Below are 14,302 nucleotides of genomic sequence, written 5' to 3' on the forward strand. Positions count from 1 at the left end.
AAAACACGACGTTTCGGAAGCTGAATCTGTTTCCGTCCTCAGGTGAGGGAAAACACCTATTCTGTTGGGTCCCTTAGAAAGACCCAGTGACTAAGGGACCCAACAGAATAGGTGTTTTCCCTCACCTGAGGACGGAAACAGATTCAGCTTCCGAAACGTCGTGTTTTTCTTAGTTATCTTAANGCCAGGACGATGGATAAAGCCCGAAAACCCAATATATCTGTGTGTTATACACCATCAGAATCCTATAGTAACTACTAGCAATAATTTTATTCTTCTATTTAGGCCATTAGCCCTGGAGGGGGCGCAGCACCGCGAGAAAGTAAATTTACGCAACAAAAGACTTGATAAATACAGGGTGTCCCAGGAGGAAAGGTCAGTATTCTGGGAGGTTATAGGATTGGTCAATCTAAGCAAAGAAAGTGTATACACGTATGTATATATGTTATTTACGATTTCCGAGATAGAGCTATTTCACTGTACAGTACACGGTACACTGTACAGACTAGCAACACGCCATGTCCTCACACGTGTTGCAAAGTTCATTGATGTTGACGGTGGAATTTTCGAAAATGTATTATACTAGGTAAACTGTACCAACTTTATCACTTGTAACAATAAATACCGGTATTAGAAACAGTGCGTAATATCTCTTTGTTATCAACAAATTTGGAACTGTACAGTGAAATAGCTGTATCTCGGAAACCTTTCGGAATAGGACATATGTATATATATATATATATATTTTGCTTAGAATGACCGATACTATGACCTCCCAGAATACTGACATTTCCTCCTGGGACACTTTGTATATGCAGTAATATTGTAAATGTAACACTTCATTGACTATTGGTTGGGCACTATTTGGTCTATATTTCATATGTATTATACTGCAGTAAGTTAATATTTGATTGCACTTAACTGAGTCTGATTCTTCTTAAGAAAATCTTACATAGATGTAGCACGCGTTTTCCTGCCTATGTTCCTCTCTGTTGTGTTCCTATTTGTTGCTGTATGTTGTCCTTGGCACCAATGTGTATTTTTCTTCTATCTGTTTCGGTTCTAGATGCTGTGGTGACTAGAATAGACCAGTGTTAGTGTTGTGTCGTCTCACCTATTGTTTCATAATATAATTTCTCTTACAGTTTATATAGCAAACCAACCAAAGAAGCGAAAAGAAAGATATTTCCCCTCGTATGGGTACATATTAAAGGTGTCTAAATTTGCCGAAAATCAGAGCCGCATGTAATAAGGCAAAAAGAAAGATAAATTTTCCCTTGTGCTTAGTCACTTATTATGCCCTGAAGACATGAGGGAGTGGAGGTATAGCTTACACCCTTCTTGACCTCGGCACTAGATGGAGGTGAGATCACGCCACTGCCGCCTTACCCCCAGGGATAGGAGGCTGAGTGGACCCCAGAGCTGGTATGGGCCCTCTGGACCAGATAAATATCTTTAGTACCTGCCGGGAATCGAACCCCAGCCCGTAGCCCGTCACTATACCGAATGAGCTATCACTGTTGTAATTTTAATAAATTCTCTTGTGGCAAACAGACAAGAATTTGGGGGCACAGGCGTTTGGCGCATGCTCTCCATAGAGAGGATTATTCTATATTAAATATATTCGTAAAAATGAGTGTGACTAAAATTTTCTTCCTCAAATGCCATTAACGGTTCAATGGAGTTCCATGTGGCTCGTGAACCACAGTTTGGCCACATCTGGTATGTTCTCTACACTGTAGTTAAATAATGCCATTCTGCAAGATATATGGCTGTTACATTCTACATGCAAATGGCGTCCTGACGTTATATTAACTGAAAAGTCCATGTAATCTTTCTTAGACATTCATAAGGACTAAATTTCTGTTGCAAATTTCAACAGTTTATTTCAGTTTGTAACTTCAGAAATGTAGGCCGTTCTTTGTATCAGAAGAACGTTATTTATGTACCCAAAGTGTTCAGCAGAATCTTTTTTGTATAAGCTGCGGGCGTGTTTTAATAGATACTGGTGCATCGGAGCATGCGCGGAGTTCGGCGACATAACCTAACAGCATCACATTTTAAAAAATAACGCACGTTAAAATCCCATCAATGCGCACCAGATTCAAGGTCAGCTATTCTTAAGATCTCTCTGTTTATTCTGTTTTTAAATCGGCATTTGATATTGAATGAACAACAACTTCATATAGTGATAAATACGGTATCTTTCCATGAAGAAGATGACGAATATAATGACCCTGAAAGTACCTAGAAACATTAATCAAACTGAGCGGAGGCATGGGCAACAGCCAAGATTATTTCAAAAGGCGAGGAGGAGCAGAAAGTGTTCTTACAAACTTAACGTTTAAGCCGCTTAGGTATATAGCGTGACCCAAAGGACAGTCAACTTGTAAGTAAAATGAATATTCTTTCTTACTTAATAAATTTAAAAAAATGGTCGAAATGAGGATCACCATGTTCACTGTACAACTCAGAACGATGCGATACCGTTCTACAAATATTCTGGCAGGTTCAGATCGGAATATTCCCCTTAATACGAGATAATGTTTTACGTTAATTGTCTGTTTGCCCACTCTCTATACCTGCCTATTGCCATAGTGTGTTCAGTACTACATTTAGACTACAATGCAAAACTTGTTCGTGGCACGCGGTAGAGTAGTTGGTTGAGGCACTACACAAGTCGGAAGATCGCGGGTTTGTTTCCCAGCGAGGTCACTGGATTTTTCAATTGACCTAATCCTTCCAGCCCCACTATGGCTCTGGGGTCGACTCAGTCTCTAACAGAAATGACTACCAGGAATCTTCTTGGGGATAAAGGGCGGCTGGTGCGTAAGGCTGACGATCTCACCGCCATCTGTTAGCCGATTGCCTAGAAAATGTGGAAGCCTCGACGTCACACGATTCTATTGTCGTCCACTGCTGTTACAGGGATAGCTTTACCTTTCATGCACAAGTTGTTTTCACATTGGAACTTTTCCTCTTAAGAGAATCTCAAGTTTCACTCCATTTTCATGTAAATAAGGGTGGTATTTGGTTGAAAAAATAAAATGTTGTTAGCTCAACAATTTGTGGTGCAGACCCGTCTTCTCACTAGTTCTAAATTTGGTCAAAATCTGTGCTGGTTTTGAGGTTCTCACAGAGATGAATGTGAAAGTTACTACGTATCTTCTGGGATGTGATGCTGTGTATTCAAATAGAACTTCACCGACGTTTCGGAGGAATATACTTCCTCAAGCTTAGCAAGGAGCAAGATGAGGCAATACATTGGTCCAAAACGTCGGTGGATTTCCTTCACAAAGCATTATATTCTAGAAGACCGTACCTTTGGATGAAATGTGTACAATATTTTCGGACATGAAACGTGATGGGCACAGTCTCCCATACTTGCTAAAATTTCGCAGATTTATTCAAATAACTGATATAGGAATAAGTCAGTTAGCTGATCCTCATTCCAAGGGTTCAAATAAAAATGTGGTTTAAAACAGACTAATTTTATTTTTTTTTTGTAATTTGCTTTGTGAGGGATGGAGTCCAACTGGGTCCACTCGGCACGGCGGCCACTGATTGGCCTATTGTAGCCTGCCCCTGGTGATTATGATGATAGAGAATTTGGTGGAATGAAGATTGGCAGGGGAAACATAAGTACTCGGAGAAACCCCGCCCCAGCGCCACTCTGTCCACCACAAATCCCACTTGACCAGACCCGGGATCGAACCCGGGCCGCCGCGGTGGGAAGCCAGAGACTAACCGCTTGAGCTGTGGCGCGGCCTAAGACAGACTACCTTAAATTTAATGTAGCAGGGTTTGGTGCAATTTATTTTCTCTCACTATATACAGAGTGTTGAGAAAGGTTATGGGCTTTAAGGCGGTATAGTTCTTACTTAAATGACCCAAAATTCCCAATCAACATATATCCGAAAATCAATACCTGCTGAGATATGGGCATCTTAATTGGTCATATCTTCGGACCAGTTGTCGTACCTAACCAACAGATACGTGCAGTGTAGCATCGTTTTCTTTTGGTGAATGATTTACCAGTATTCTTGGAACATGTGTCTCTTCATCAACGTCAGTCCATATGGTGCATGTACACGTATGATGGCGCACCATCAATTTATTTTTCTGCATCTTCATACGGCATCTGAACCAGACTGTCGGCGAAAAATGGATAGGAGGGCGAAAGCCAATCACTGGCCTGCAGAATCTCCTGACTTCAATCCTCTGGATTTCTGGCTGAGGGGACGCCTAAAGATTTTGGTCTATTCAGCGCCGATCAATGATTTAGAGGCATTACAGCAACAAGCAAGGAATGCCCTCAAGAGATTCGAGTAAAACCCGGAATTTTCGGCAGAGTGCGCACTTCTGTGCCACGAAGAACTGAAAATTATTTTGAAATGCGCGGGAACCACACAGAGCATCTGTTGTAGAGCTCACACAAACATCGGCCAATCTCTGCAGATATTGGTCCCTGCACATATGTTGACTGGGACTGTTTGAGTACTATATCCCTTTAAAGTATATAAGTGTTTTAACACCCTGTATATTAATATGTTTTTAAGGAAACTGTTGACTCGTGTAGTGAGTTGTACAGTCTCAAGGCTGGCTGCTTCGAAAGGCAGACAAGAAGCATCGGACCAGAATTCCGAAACTTGCTATATCTTGCGGTCAGTAAGGGCGACACAAGTGAAAATTTACAACACGATTCTCGTTTAATTTGGACATTGAAGACACTATGTGTAGGGTCTGATTGACACGTCGCACCTGTCACTGCTGGCGGAGGAAATTGGAAGTAGGGCCGGGAATCGCGTGTCACAGTTTTAATAAGGTTATAAAATGTAGTTCTGTGGTTGTGTTGCCTCACGTAAACACTCACACAAAATAATTCCTTGAATGGATGCCGACGGGTGGGGAGCTTGTTTACCAATTGGAACAGCCAAAGCAAAAAATTGCTAGCAAACTTACGTTCAAGCCATGTCGGATTATTTTTACTGTTCGTCCTAGTGTATTTAGGAGCAAACGTATATTTTCTAAACATATTTTCGAAGTTTAATATTAATATTTGGTATATTTCCCAGATCCATAGAATTAGTTAGTATTGGAAATTTAAAAGGAACCAAAGGGCGATATTAAGAGTTGTGTTTCCTGGGATATAACGCCGTGTAGTCCTCTGAAAGTCGGCAGGTGTTTCGGAGGAATATTTCACATCTTTCTTCGAAGAATAAAAGTAAGAAAGTAATGCTATCCCTGCACCAGGCCATGGATGACCATAGGGTTGTGAGATGTAGAGGGTCGCACATTTTTTTAGACAATCGACTCACAGATGACGGTGAGGTTAGCCTTACGCGCCGGCTGCCTTTACCCCCTGGAAGATTCCTGGTACTCATTTCTGTTAGAGGCTGAATCGACCACAGGGTCATGGTGCGGCTGGAAAAATTAGGCCAATTGAAAATTCCAGTGACCTCATCAGGAATTGAACCCGCGATTTTCCGGCTTGTAGCATAGTTCCTCAACCAACTACGCTACCTCCGAAGAATAGGCCAAGAAACTAGCATGAAACAGGCAGGAAGTTAACTTAAAAAAATCCAAAATAGTTACTATGCTGACTTAGCTATCCCTTTTACGATCCTTCATATGTAATTTTATAAATATTAATCCTATGATAATATATTAAGGATGTTAATGAAATACCGGTATTCAATTTCATGAGGTGTGATCATTTGCTTGAAGACGAATACTTTATTAGGAAGAAGGAGGACATAGTCCACGTACAAGATGGAACTAAAATTTAATTATTCTTTGTTTTTTTAAGGGCATGTTTATATTTTATCAATACTGAAATCTTAAAAAAAAATAACGTGGAACTTTTAATCACTGTGTAGGTAGGTCCACGCACGTCTCTGGGCATGTGAGAAAGGCTCAGGGTAGTTTATAGGTCATAAACCTAGTCCAGTGCATCAGATAAGAAGCCAGGATGCCTCCTTGTGTGTCCCTTCCTTTCCCCTCCACTCTTCTTTTACTCCTCGTTTTTAAATTTTAGAATAAGCATACATGTACAGTGAATGTAAGTTCGCCTGACCACGGTCTCCAGTTCTCACAGTTGTAGCTCCGTCCGGAACAATAGATACATTCCACTACTTAAGAAAATGTATACCGGAGGGATAATTAATGTTGTTCTTAAACTTGAATCATCTTCTGTCTAACCTCTCGCCCTGTCCGCTTCTCATACCCCGTCGTCCTTCCCCCTCTCCCCTCCTCACCCAATGCGGTCATGGGTTAAAGTCGCAGATGAAGTTTTCCAAATATTGTAAAAAATACAAGATTGTAAAATCCATTTATTGGATTTTGTAAGAGTCCGTATTATGGTGTATAACGACTTATAAATCCGTTGAAAGTCAACCGACGTTTCGGGGGGAAATGTCGCCTCCATCTTCAGGGTCGAAAAATATACCAAGCAAGAAACCAGTATGAAGCAGGTAGCAAACAGAGCTCTGCTTTCTAAACATTATTATATCATGCTTCGTGTAGAGTAATCCTAGTGATTTTTTAATAAATTTAAAGTTATCCTCTCTCTCTGTTAACCGTTGCTCCTACTTGGAGTATAGGACATCCGTGAAACGCTTTGTTTCACTTCAGTTTCTTAATCCTAAGACAGTCGGTAGGACTCAGACGGTGGATCAGCTCGTCGCAAGGCCGCTACCTATACAAATACAGAATAGACGCAAACATTCACGCCTTGAGTGGGATTCGAGCCCACGATCCCACTCTTCGAGCGGACGAAGACAGTTCATGCCATAGAACGCGCGGCTACTCTGATGGGCAATTATCCATTAATTAATTAATTAAGTACCAAACCATGTAGATATATGGGGGAGTTCTTAACGTCGGCACTAGAAGTGATTAGCGTTACTCTCCTGCCGCTTCACTCCCGGGGAAACAGCCCTCGGTGACTACTGTATATGAAGCTGGACTAGCCCCAGAGGCGGACTGGTTGCTATGGTGGACTACAAGTATCGTGTTTTTTGGCATTATCCATCGTCTTGTCTATATTTAAAAACCGCCCTGTTTATTTTTCAAAACACGTTTCGGAGACTGGATCCTGTCTCCGTCCTCAGGTAAAACCTACTCAGTTGGTCCCAATAGATAGAGCTAGTCTCTATCTCCGAACACCTATGCCAGTGTCAAGATGGGGTACATAAATCAAACACGACACAAACCATTTGCAAGCGCTAAGAAAATATTCAATTACTGAAATTCCACACGTATGAGGCCTTGCACCAGAGAAATATCTCGATTTTAAATCATAGCTGGAGAGAAGCAATACTCTGTATGGAATCTTATATGCTATGGAGGAGATAGAATAGTCTCTTGCTCCCGTCTGGAATCGAACCGAAACACCTCAGTCATCCAACTTTTAGCCTAGTCGCATATTGAATAGAAATTAAAATTCAAGACTCGTATATTATATTTTAGTTATATAGTTATGCTAATGCTTGAAGCCGAAATGCGTGAGTTGAGGCAAGCGAAAGGAAATGGTGTGGGAACACAGCTCAGAGTGACAGTTGAATAGTGTGAGAAGCATATTGCATGCATTCATAGCTTTCCTTTTTAACACATGCTGCATCTTTGTAACTTGTCTTAAGGGACCAGAACGTAATTTCTTTGGCAGTCGGTGATTAATATTATTACTTTGTCGACGTGTATAAGCCTGTAACGTGAGATACTAGCTTAATCAGCATAATTACTTTTTTTTCTCCTCCCTAATTTGTGTTTTGCTGATAAAGACCCCTCGCTGAATTCCGTACTGCTGTTGTACTCTGTTCTTATTGTCCACTTAGGGGCTACAGTAATGTGGGAACCACTAGCAGTTTGTATACCAAACGACCTTGTTATTTAAATGGTCTGGCGTTCTTCACACTAACGAACTTCATTCTGTATTACATTATCTTCTCGTTTTCGATTTCTCTTGTTCGTCATTGAGTGTCGTTACAAAGTAAAATGTTCTATGAATATTAGTTAGGTTTATGTAAGATCTGAGGCTTTCACGGCGGTGACTATGAAGAAAGCAGTCTTCTGGGATTTGGCACCATGTATATGTGGTGTTAACCCGACGTTTCGGAGGAACGTATCGCCTCCATCTTCAGGGTAGAAGAAAAAATATAATAATATAAATATAAAAGAATATAAAGAAATATAAAAAGAGAAGAAGAATTTTTCCTTCTACCCTGAAGATGGAGGCGATACGTTCCTCCGAAACGTCGGGTTAACACCACATATACACGGTGCCAAAACCCAGAAGACTGCGTTCTTAATTAGGTTTGTTACGAGAAAACGCATGCGTAGTGAAGTGAACTTGTGGTTTCTCACTCTACAATTTAATTAATACGAGTATATACGTTATATAATTAAACTGCTTCAGAGCATTTAATGACACATACTTGGAAGGTTGGATGGGTTGATGGCAGGAGTTTGCCGAAAGGAATTAATGAAATCAATTGTAAAAATTAGACTGTGGTTTATTGCTCTGGGAATTATGAGATTCTGGATTTTGGCCATCGTCTGATGTTCCGAAAGAATATAAATTTTCGGAAACTGGGTCTGTTTTTTACTTTCAGACGAAAAGTTGGGGGACATCCACAAAGTTGGCTTCTTCACAAAGGGTTTAATTTTTTTTTTTTACTGGACAACTAATATCAGTCGTCTACATTTATATATTAACCTGGGATCAGATCAACATAGGTTACCGAGTTATTTTAAATTAGCTCTTTAATTTTTCGGACCCATCTGAGTAGGTGAAGCCCCAGTTTTTCACCAGAGGACGGAAACTGGTGCTGGTTCCGAAACGTCATGTTCTCTCGGAATAATAGATTATGGATAGAGTTTAAAAAATCAGTAATTCCGAATTATTCGGAATGAGTATAACAGCTTAAGTCCTCAGTAGCAAATTAGGGTCACAAAACCATATGTTCAATAACGGACAGGTTTGTTGCGTGTGTTCACATTAAGTCTGCCCCCCGTGGGACATTACGTTGCTGTTTCGTGTGACATGAAGTAATGCATTTTATCGTACATCCAATCAGATGTCAACAGGAAGTAGCTAACTCCACATTTAGACCATTTGGCCACTAAACTGTTTCCTTTCGCAGCTGCTCTTATGTAATTACAGACAATAGCGACTTATTTACTGGTCGCACTTTTTAATTATGGTACCTCCATAAGAATTACGACTCTTACTATTGTCAATGTTCACTATTTTAAACATGAATTTCATCTAAATAATATTAATATTTCGCCGATCACAGTAAACTGTTTTCGCTCTCTCGAACGCTGGGATCGTGGGTTCGAATCCCATTCGAGGTATAGATGTCTGTATTATGTGCGTTTATTCTGTGTTTGTGTTGTTTCGTGTGTAGGTAGCGGCCTTGCGACTGGCTGGTCCCCCGTCCGAGGAGTCCTACCAACTGTGCGTATGGTCAGAAAACTTAAAAAAAGCGGCCAAGTCCTAACAAAGGGCTTTAGAACCATAATAATAATAATAATAATAATAATAATAATAATAATAATAAAATTTCAGTTTCTAACTTACTAACTAACTTCATTGAGCTGAGCCCTCCTCGAAATGCCGCCGGTTGTGCAACCACTCAAGAATATCCCAATATTTTATGGAGCTCGAAGGTTCATTACCGTGTTCACAAGAGCCCTCCACTGGTCCCTATCATGAACCAGTCCATGTCATGTCATGCCATCTCATCCCATTTCTCTAATATCCATCTTAATATTATTCTCCCACCAACATGTAGATCTTCCTGGTGGTTTCTTTCTTTCTGGCTTTCCCACCAATATCCTATATGAATTTCTCTTCTCCCCATTCGTGGTACATTCCCTGCCCATCTCATCCTCCTTGACTTGATCGTTCTAATTATACATGGAGAAGAGTACAAGCTATGAAACTCCTCATTATGCAGTTTTCTCCAACCTCCCGTCACTTCATCTCTCTTTGGTCCAGATATTCTCCTCAACACCCTGTTCTCAAACACCCTCAGTCTATGTTCCTCCCTTAATGTCAGAGACCAAGTTTCACACCCAAAATTTTCAGTTTCTGAATTACATAAATACGCTCTGTGGGCAAAACGTAGGTGGTTTATGAATAAACTACTTTGCTTCAAATAATTAATACTATAGAACATGGCCGTTAACCTGTCTGTCCGAAAGCTCCTTTGAATCAACTGACGGACCCTCACGAAACTTGATATTAAACACATTGCCATCACGTCAGATTTGAGGTTTCTGCGACGGTATATGTGAAGATTACTATCGTCAGGGATATGACGGCGTCTAGTTTGGTATATAGATATCACCTGCTAGACTATACGGTGTCACATACTGGAAGACAGTAATTTTTATCATGCCAGTGTGCCCTTGTGCTGTTTAGTTTCCTGTCATAAATTATATAAATTTAGCAATCGTTGAGTATTTCGGAATATCTCTGCAATAGAATTGTCGCTTTCGGTAATGCTGTAGATTTGTGTTCGGGAGATGCCCTGTTCAAATTTCGGCATCGTGAACCGAAAAATCACACATCTTTTGATGGGCCCCAGAGTTAGTCCGGATACTGTGAATAGAAAAATCACATAAGGTTGGATGAACCCCAGAAATGATTACGTATTGTCAACCGAAAGAAACATATGTATCAGTTACTAGGAATCGAAATCTGCAATTTTATCAAAACAAAAGACAAACTCCGTGGCCTGTAGTCCGCAAGCGAATTATACCGACCGAGCAACCGCCGTTTGTCGCCGAAGTTAGTGCCAACTTTAGCGGATAGAGGGTGTCGCGTTGTCAGCCCAAGCGATCCCCACAGCTATTAATCTCGGTTTTCTATACCGGAGCCACTATTTCCTTGAAAGAGGTCCTCAATTATCCTCACGAGGCTGAGTGGACCCCGTTCCAGACCCACTCCTTCTCAGAAAATCTGGTAGCTCCGGGAATCGAACCCGGACCTCTGGATCTGTAGGCAGGAACTCTGACCACCAGACTACAGAGGCGGTCAGTCCTAAGTAAATAAGTAACAAAGGAGGAAAAATTATGATCGAAATATTACGCCTACAGGCTGATACATGTCACGGTCATGTAGCGGACTCGCCGCAATTTGCAGCATAATTCTCGGCAACGTAATTGTTTGTATAAAATCATAGTCTTCCGCAAATTCGCCCACCCATTGTAACAAAGGAAGTAGGCTAAGCAAGATAGTACTTTTCGCAGAAGCAAATTCTTAAAAATAAAGCGGAAATAGGATGAGAGGAACTCTAACGGAAATGTCATGTACTGTCCGTGTTTTTTATACCTGGCCCTTCTCGTCGGAATGCGCAGTGGATCTGCGCAGTGGACTAAATTAGTTCATGTAGCGTAGACGGTATAGCGACTGTCTACGCGCTGGACGACCGTGGGGTCGGAGTTCGAGTCCCGCTAGTGTCAGAATGTTCTGTTCTCTATAATATCCAGACCGGCTCGGGGCCCACCAAGCCTCCTATCCAATAGGTACCAGGGGTAAAGCGGCAGGGGCGTGAAGCTGATCGCTCACCTTCAGCTAATGATGAGGTCAAGAAAATGTGTCTCTATATATGCATTCCCCTATACGCCTTCATGGCGTTGTGCTTTATTATTTAAGCACAGGGACAATTTTAGCTTATGAGTTACAGGATAGCCTTCGTTATAATGCGTCATCGTCCATGTCTTCCAAAATCCACCTGCCAGTACTTCCCCACAACTTTTTCCTTCACGCGCAACCAAAAAGCCAAGTCTAAATAGATGACCTGTAGCCCTTACTATTTTTACTAGTGCGAAAAGATTTTAATAATTACTACTTTTAGTGCCTTTGTCTTTCGTAACGAAAAAAAGGGCATCTCTTCAAGTTGAAATTATTGTTCCACAGCGTATGAAATTAAAGTAAGTTTGTACATGGGTTATTTCCTTGAAATACATGTTGCTATCTTTTAACGATAATTACTGCTGTACAAGCTGTACAGTAAGTCTTGTATTAAACTGGGATTTCAGAAAGAAAACATTGACAAATGGTAAGCATGAAGCCATCAAGAAGTAAACTGACTCAGATTGCTTACTCCTCGAAGTACTTCGGACCATGAAAAAGATGGCGGCATGTGCCTTCGAAACGTCGACAACATTGCCCACATGCACACGGTGTAAAGACCAGAAGCAACATCTACAATGAATTATTATCAAATCCCAAACAACATATGTAAATTGCAAAATATCCATGACGAACTAGAATTCATTTTGTTAGTGAATATTTTCATATAACATATTTGACAGTTGTTGCTTCACTTTGGTAATCAAAATATTATTCGTTTTGACTTGCAAGGAGCATTTGATCTATGGAGATGGTTATGTTTGCCCCTGAACAGTGAATATTTCTTATATTTATTTTCTTTTATAGTTGCAATTTATCGGGTTTTCTACAAAACAGGTATATTCGGAGTGTTTTTTTCTAAGTACCTCCGCCTCTGTGGTCTAGTGGTCAGAGTTTCGGGCTACAGATCCAGAGGTCAGGGTCCGATTCCCGGCGCTACCAGATTTTCTGAGTAGTGGGTCTGGAACGGGGTCCACTCAGCCTCGTGAGGATAACTGAGGAGCTACTTGATTGGGAAAGTAGCGACTCCGGTCTGGAAAACCGAGATTAACAGCCGTGGGGATCCGTTGCGCTGACCACGTGACACCCTCTATCCGCTAAATGCGGCACTAACTTTGCCGACAAACGGCGGTCGCTCGGTCGGTATAGTTCGCTTACGGACTACAGACCATGGAGTTTTTTTTCTTTTGGCAAATAAACTGATAGAAACTTCAACCTTCCAGAAGATTAACGGGTTAAGTCTAACCTGATAGTTACTCTCTTAGCTTTGACCTAAAAATCACGGAACTTAAAATACCCCAGTATATAAATAATCACACACATAACAAAGTTAAAAGTGATATCCTCACCGTTTACGTCGTTCATTCATCATTTTGTGGCCATGCTGATAGGTCTGGTAACCCCTCGATTAGGAGGAACTTCACTCTTGGCCTGGTCATCAGGTCAATGGGCACCACGTTACTTCGTAAATTCTCTGTGACCTTTTGAACCTCATTTATTCTTAATTATCTCTGATTTGAAGAGTACTATTTTCCGGCATGCAATTACGTGTAGTCCGATAGAAGTTCATCGACGTTTCGGAGGAATACAATGTCTTAATTTCAAGAAATTCTACTTTGATAAAATGACTATATTTAGGCAAAAAATTCTATTTAAAATTTCTGCCATTTATAACATTAACGAAGCGAGTGTTGAGTGGGGTATTATTTCTCTAAATATGTCGGAAAAGGTAAGGAATTCAACTACCAAAATATGAAACATATCCCCAGGTTCCCCCATATTAATTTCTGTCTGGGAACCTTAAGAGACTTCAGTGCTCCCCTATCGGCTTTCAATCCGTAGTTTTCCTATTAGCTGACATTTCGGGATTTGTTTTGTGTACCCGAAATCTTATATACAGTAATATCTTTACAATCAATTTCTAATTTTAGCGATTCCAAACACCCACACGAGTTCGATCATCAAACTTCGCGGCATTTTATAATGGAGCCAGTATGGAAATTTTAAAAACGGTACAGGTGAACTTCCACAGTACAGGATCCAATTGACCTAGGTCAATTTTTTTCTGTTGCATTTCCGGTGGCAGGTCTATATAAAGGCATTGTATTTCCCATTCTCGTTATGTGTCAATTCCTCTATCTACATAGGAAACAGTTACCTTAATGCGGAGAATGGGGAAGAAAAACTTCGATGTTAATAATCTTATCTACAAATTCCCGTCTCTATATTCATAAACGGAACGTGGATTCCTCTCTGACCGGTCTACTTTGTCTTTCAGTAACAGTAACATTCTAATCTGTCGGGGAGACCGGGGCTGAATGTCATATATTTGATTTTTTTTTTCCTTCAATTTTATTTTGTAACATATGCACATAATTTGAACATTGTGTCTGTAATAAGTTTTGTCACACGTTGAGGTATGCAAATATATGTGTACAATTTTAAGTGTACGAAATATAAGTACGTGAGTGTCTTCTTAAATAACCTGAACCAAGCCTGCGTTCTCTGTCATATGTATTGAAAATTAATGTTTTTTATTATTTTACCTTTTATTTTTAATCCTGCTTCATGAAGAAAACCCAAACTGCCCGAATGTTTTGTCTTCTTATGACAAGGTACGAACAATTTATTAATGTATAAAGTTATTCGCCAAGGGAT

General features: G+C 40.5%; 2 protein-coding genes across 3 annotated transcripts in view; one reads left to right on the forward strand and one right to left on the reverse strand.

Annotated features, from left to right (window-relative positions):
• Positions 1-14,302, forward strand: part of LOC111872567 — a 67,538-nt gene that overhangs the window by 13,154 nt on the left and 40,082 nt on the right. The gene's annotated exons all lie outside the window — the stretch shown is intronic.
• LOC111872568 (tumor necrosis factor receptor superfamily member 14) overlaps positions 1-14,302 on the reverse strand; it is a 35,945-nt gene that overhangs the window by 763 nt on the left and 20,880 nt on the right. The gene's annotated exons all lie outside the window — the stretch shown is intronic.

This window comes from Cryptotermes secundus, unplaced genomic scaffold, assembly GCF_002891405.2.
Source record: "Cryptotermes secundus unplaced genomic scaffold, Csec_1.0 scaffold1045, whole genome shotgun sequence".
Classification (NCBI taxonomy): domain Eukaryota; kingdom Metazoa; phylum Arthropoda; class Insecta; order Blattodea; family Kalotermitidae; genus Cryptotermes; species Cryptotermes secundus.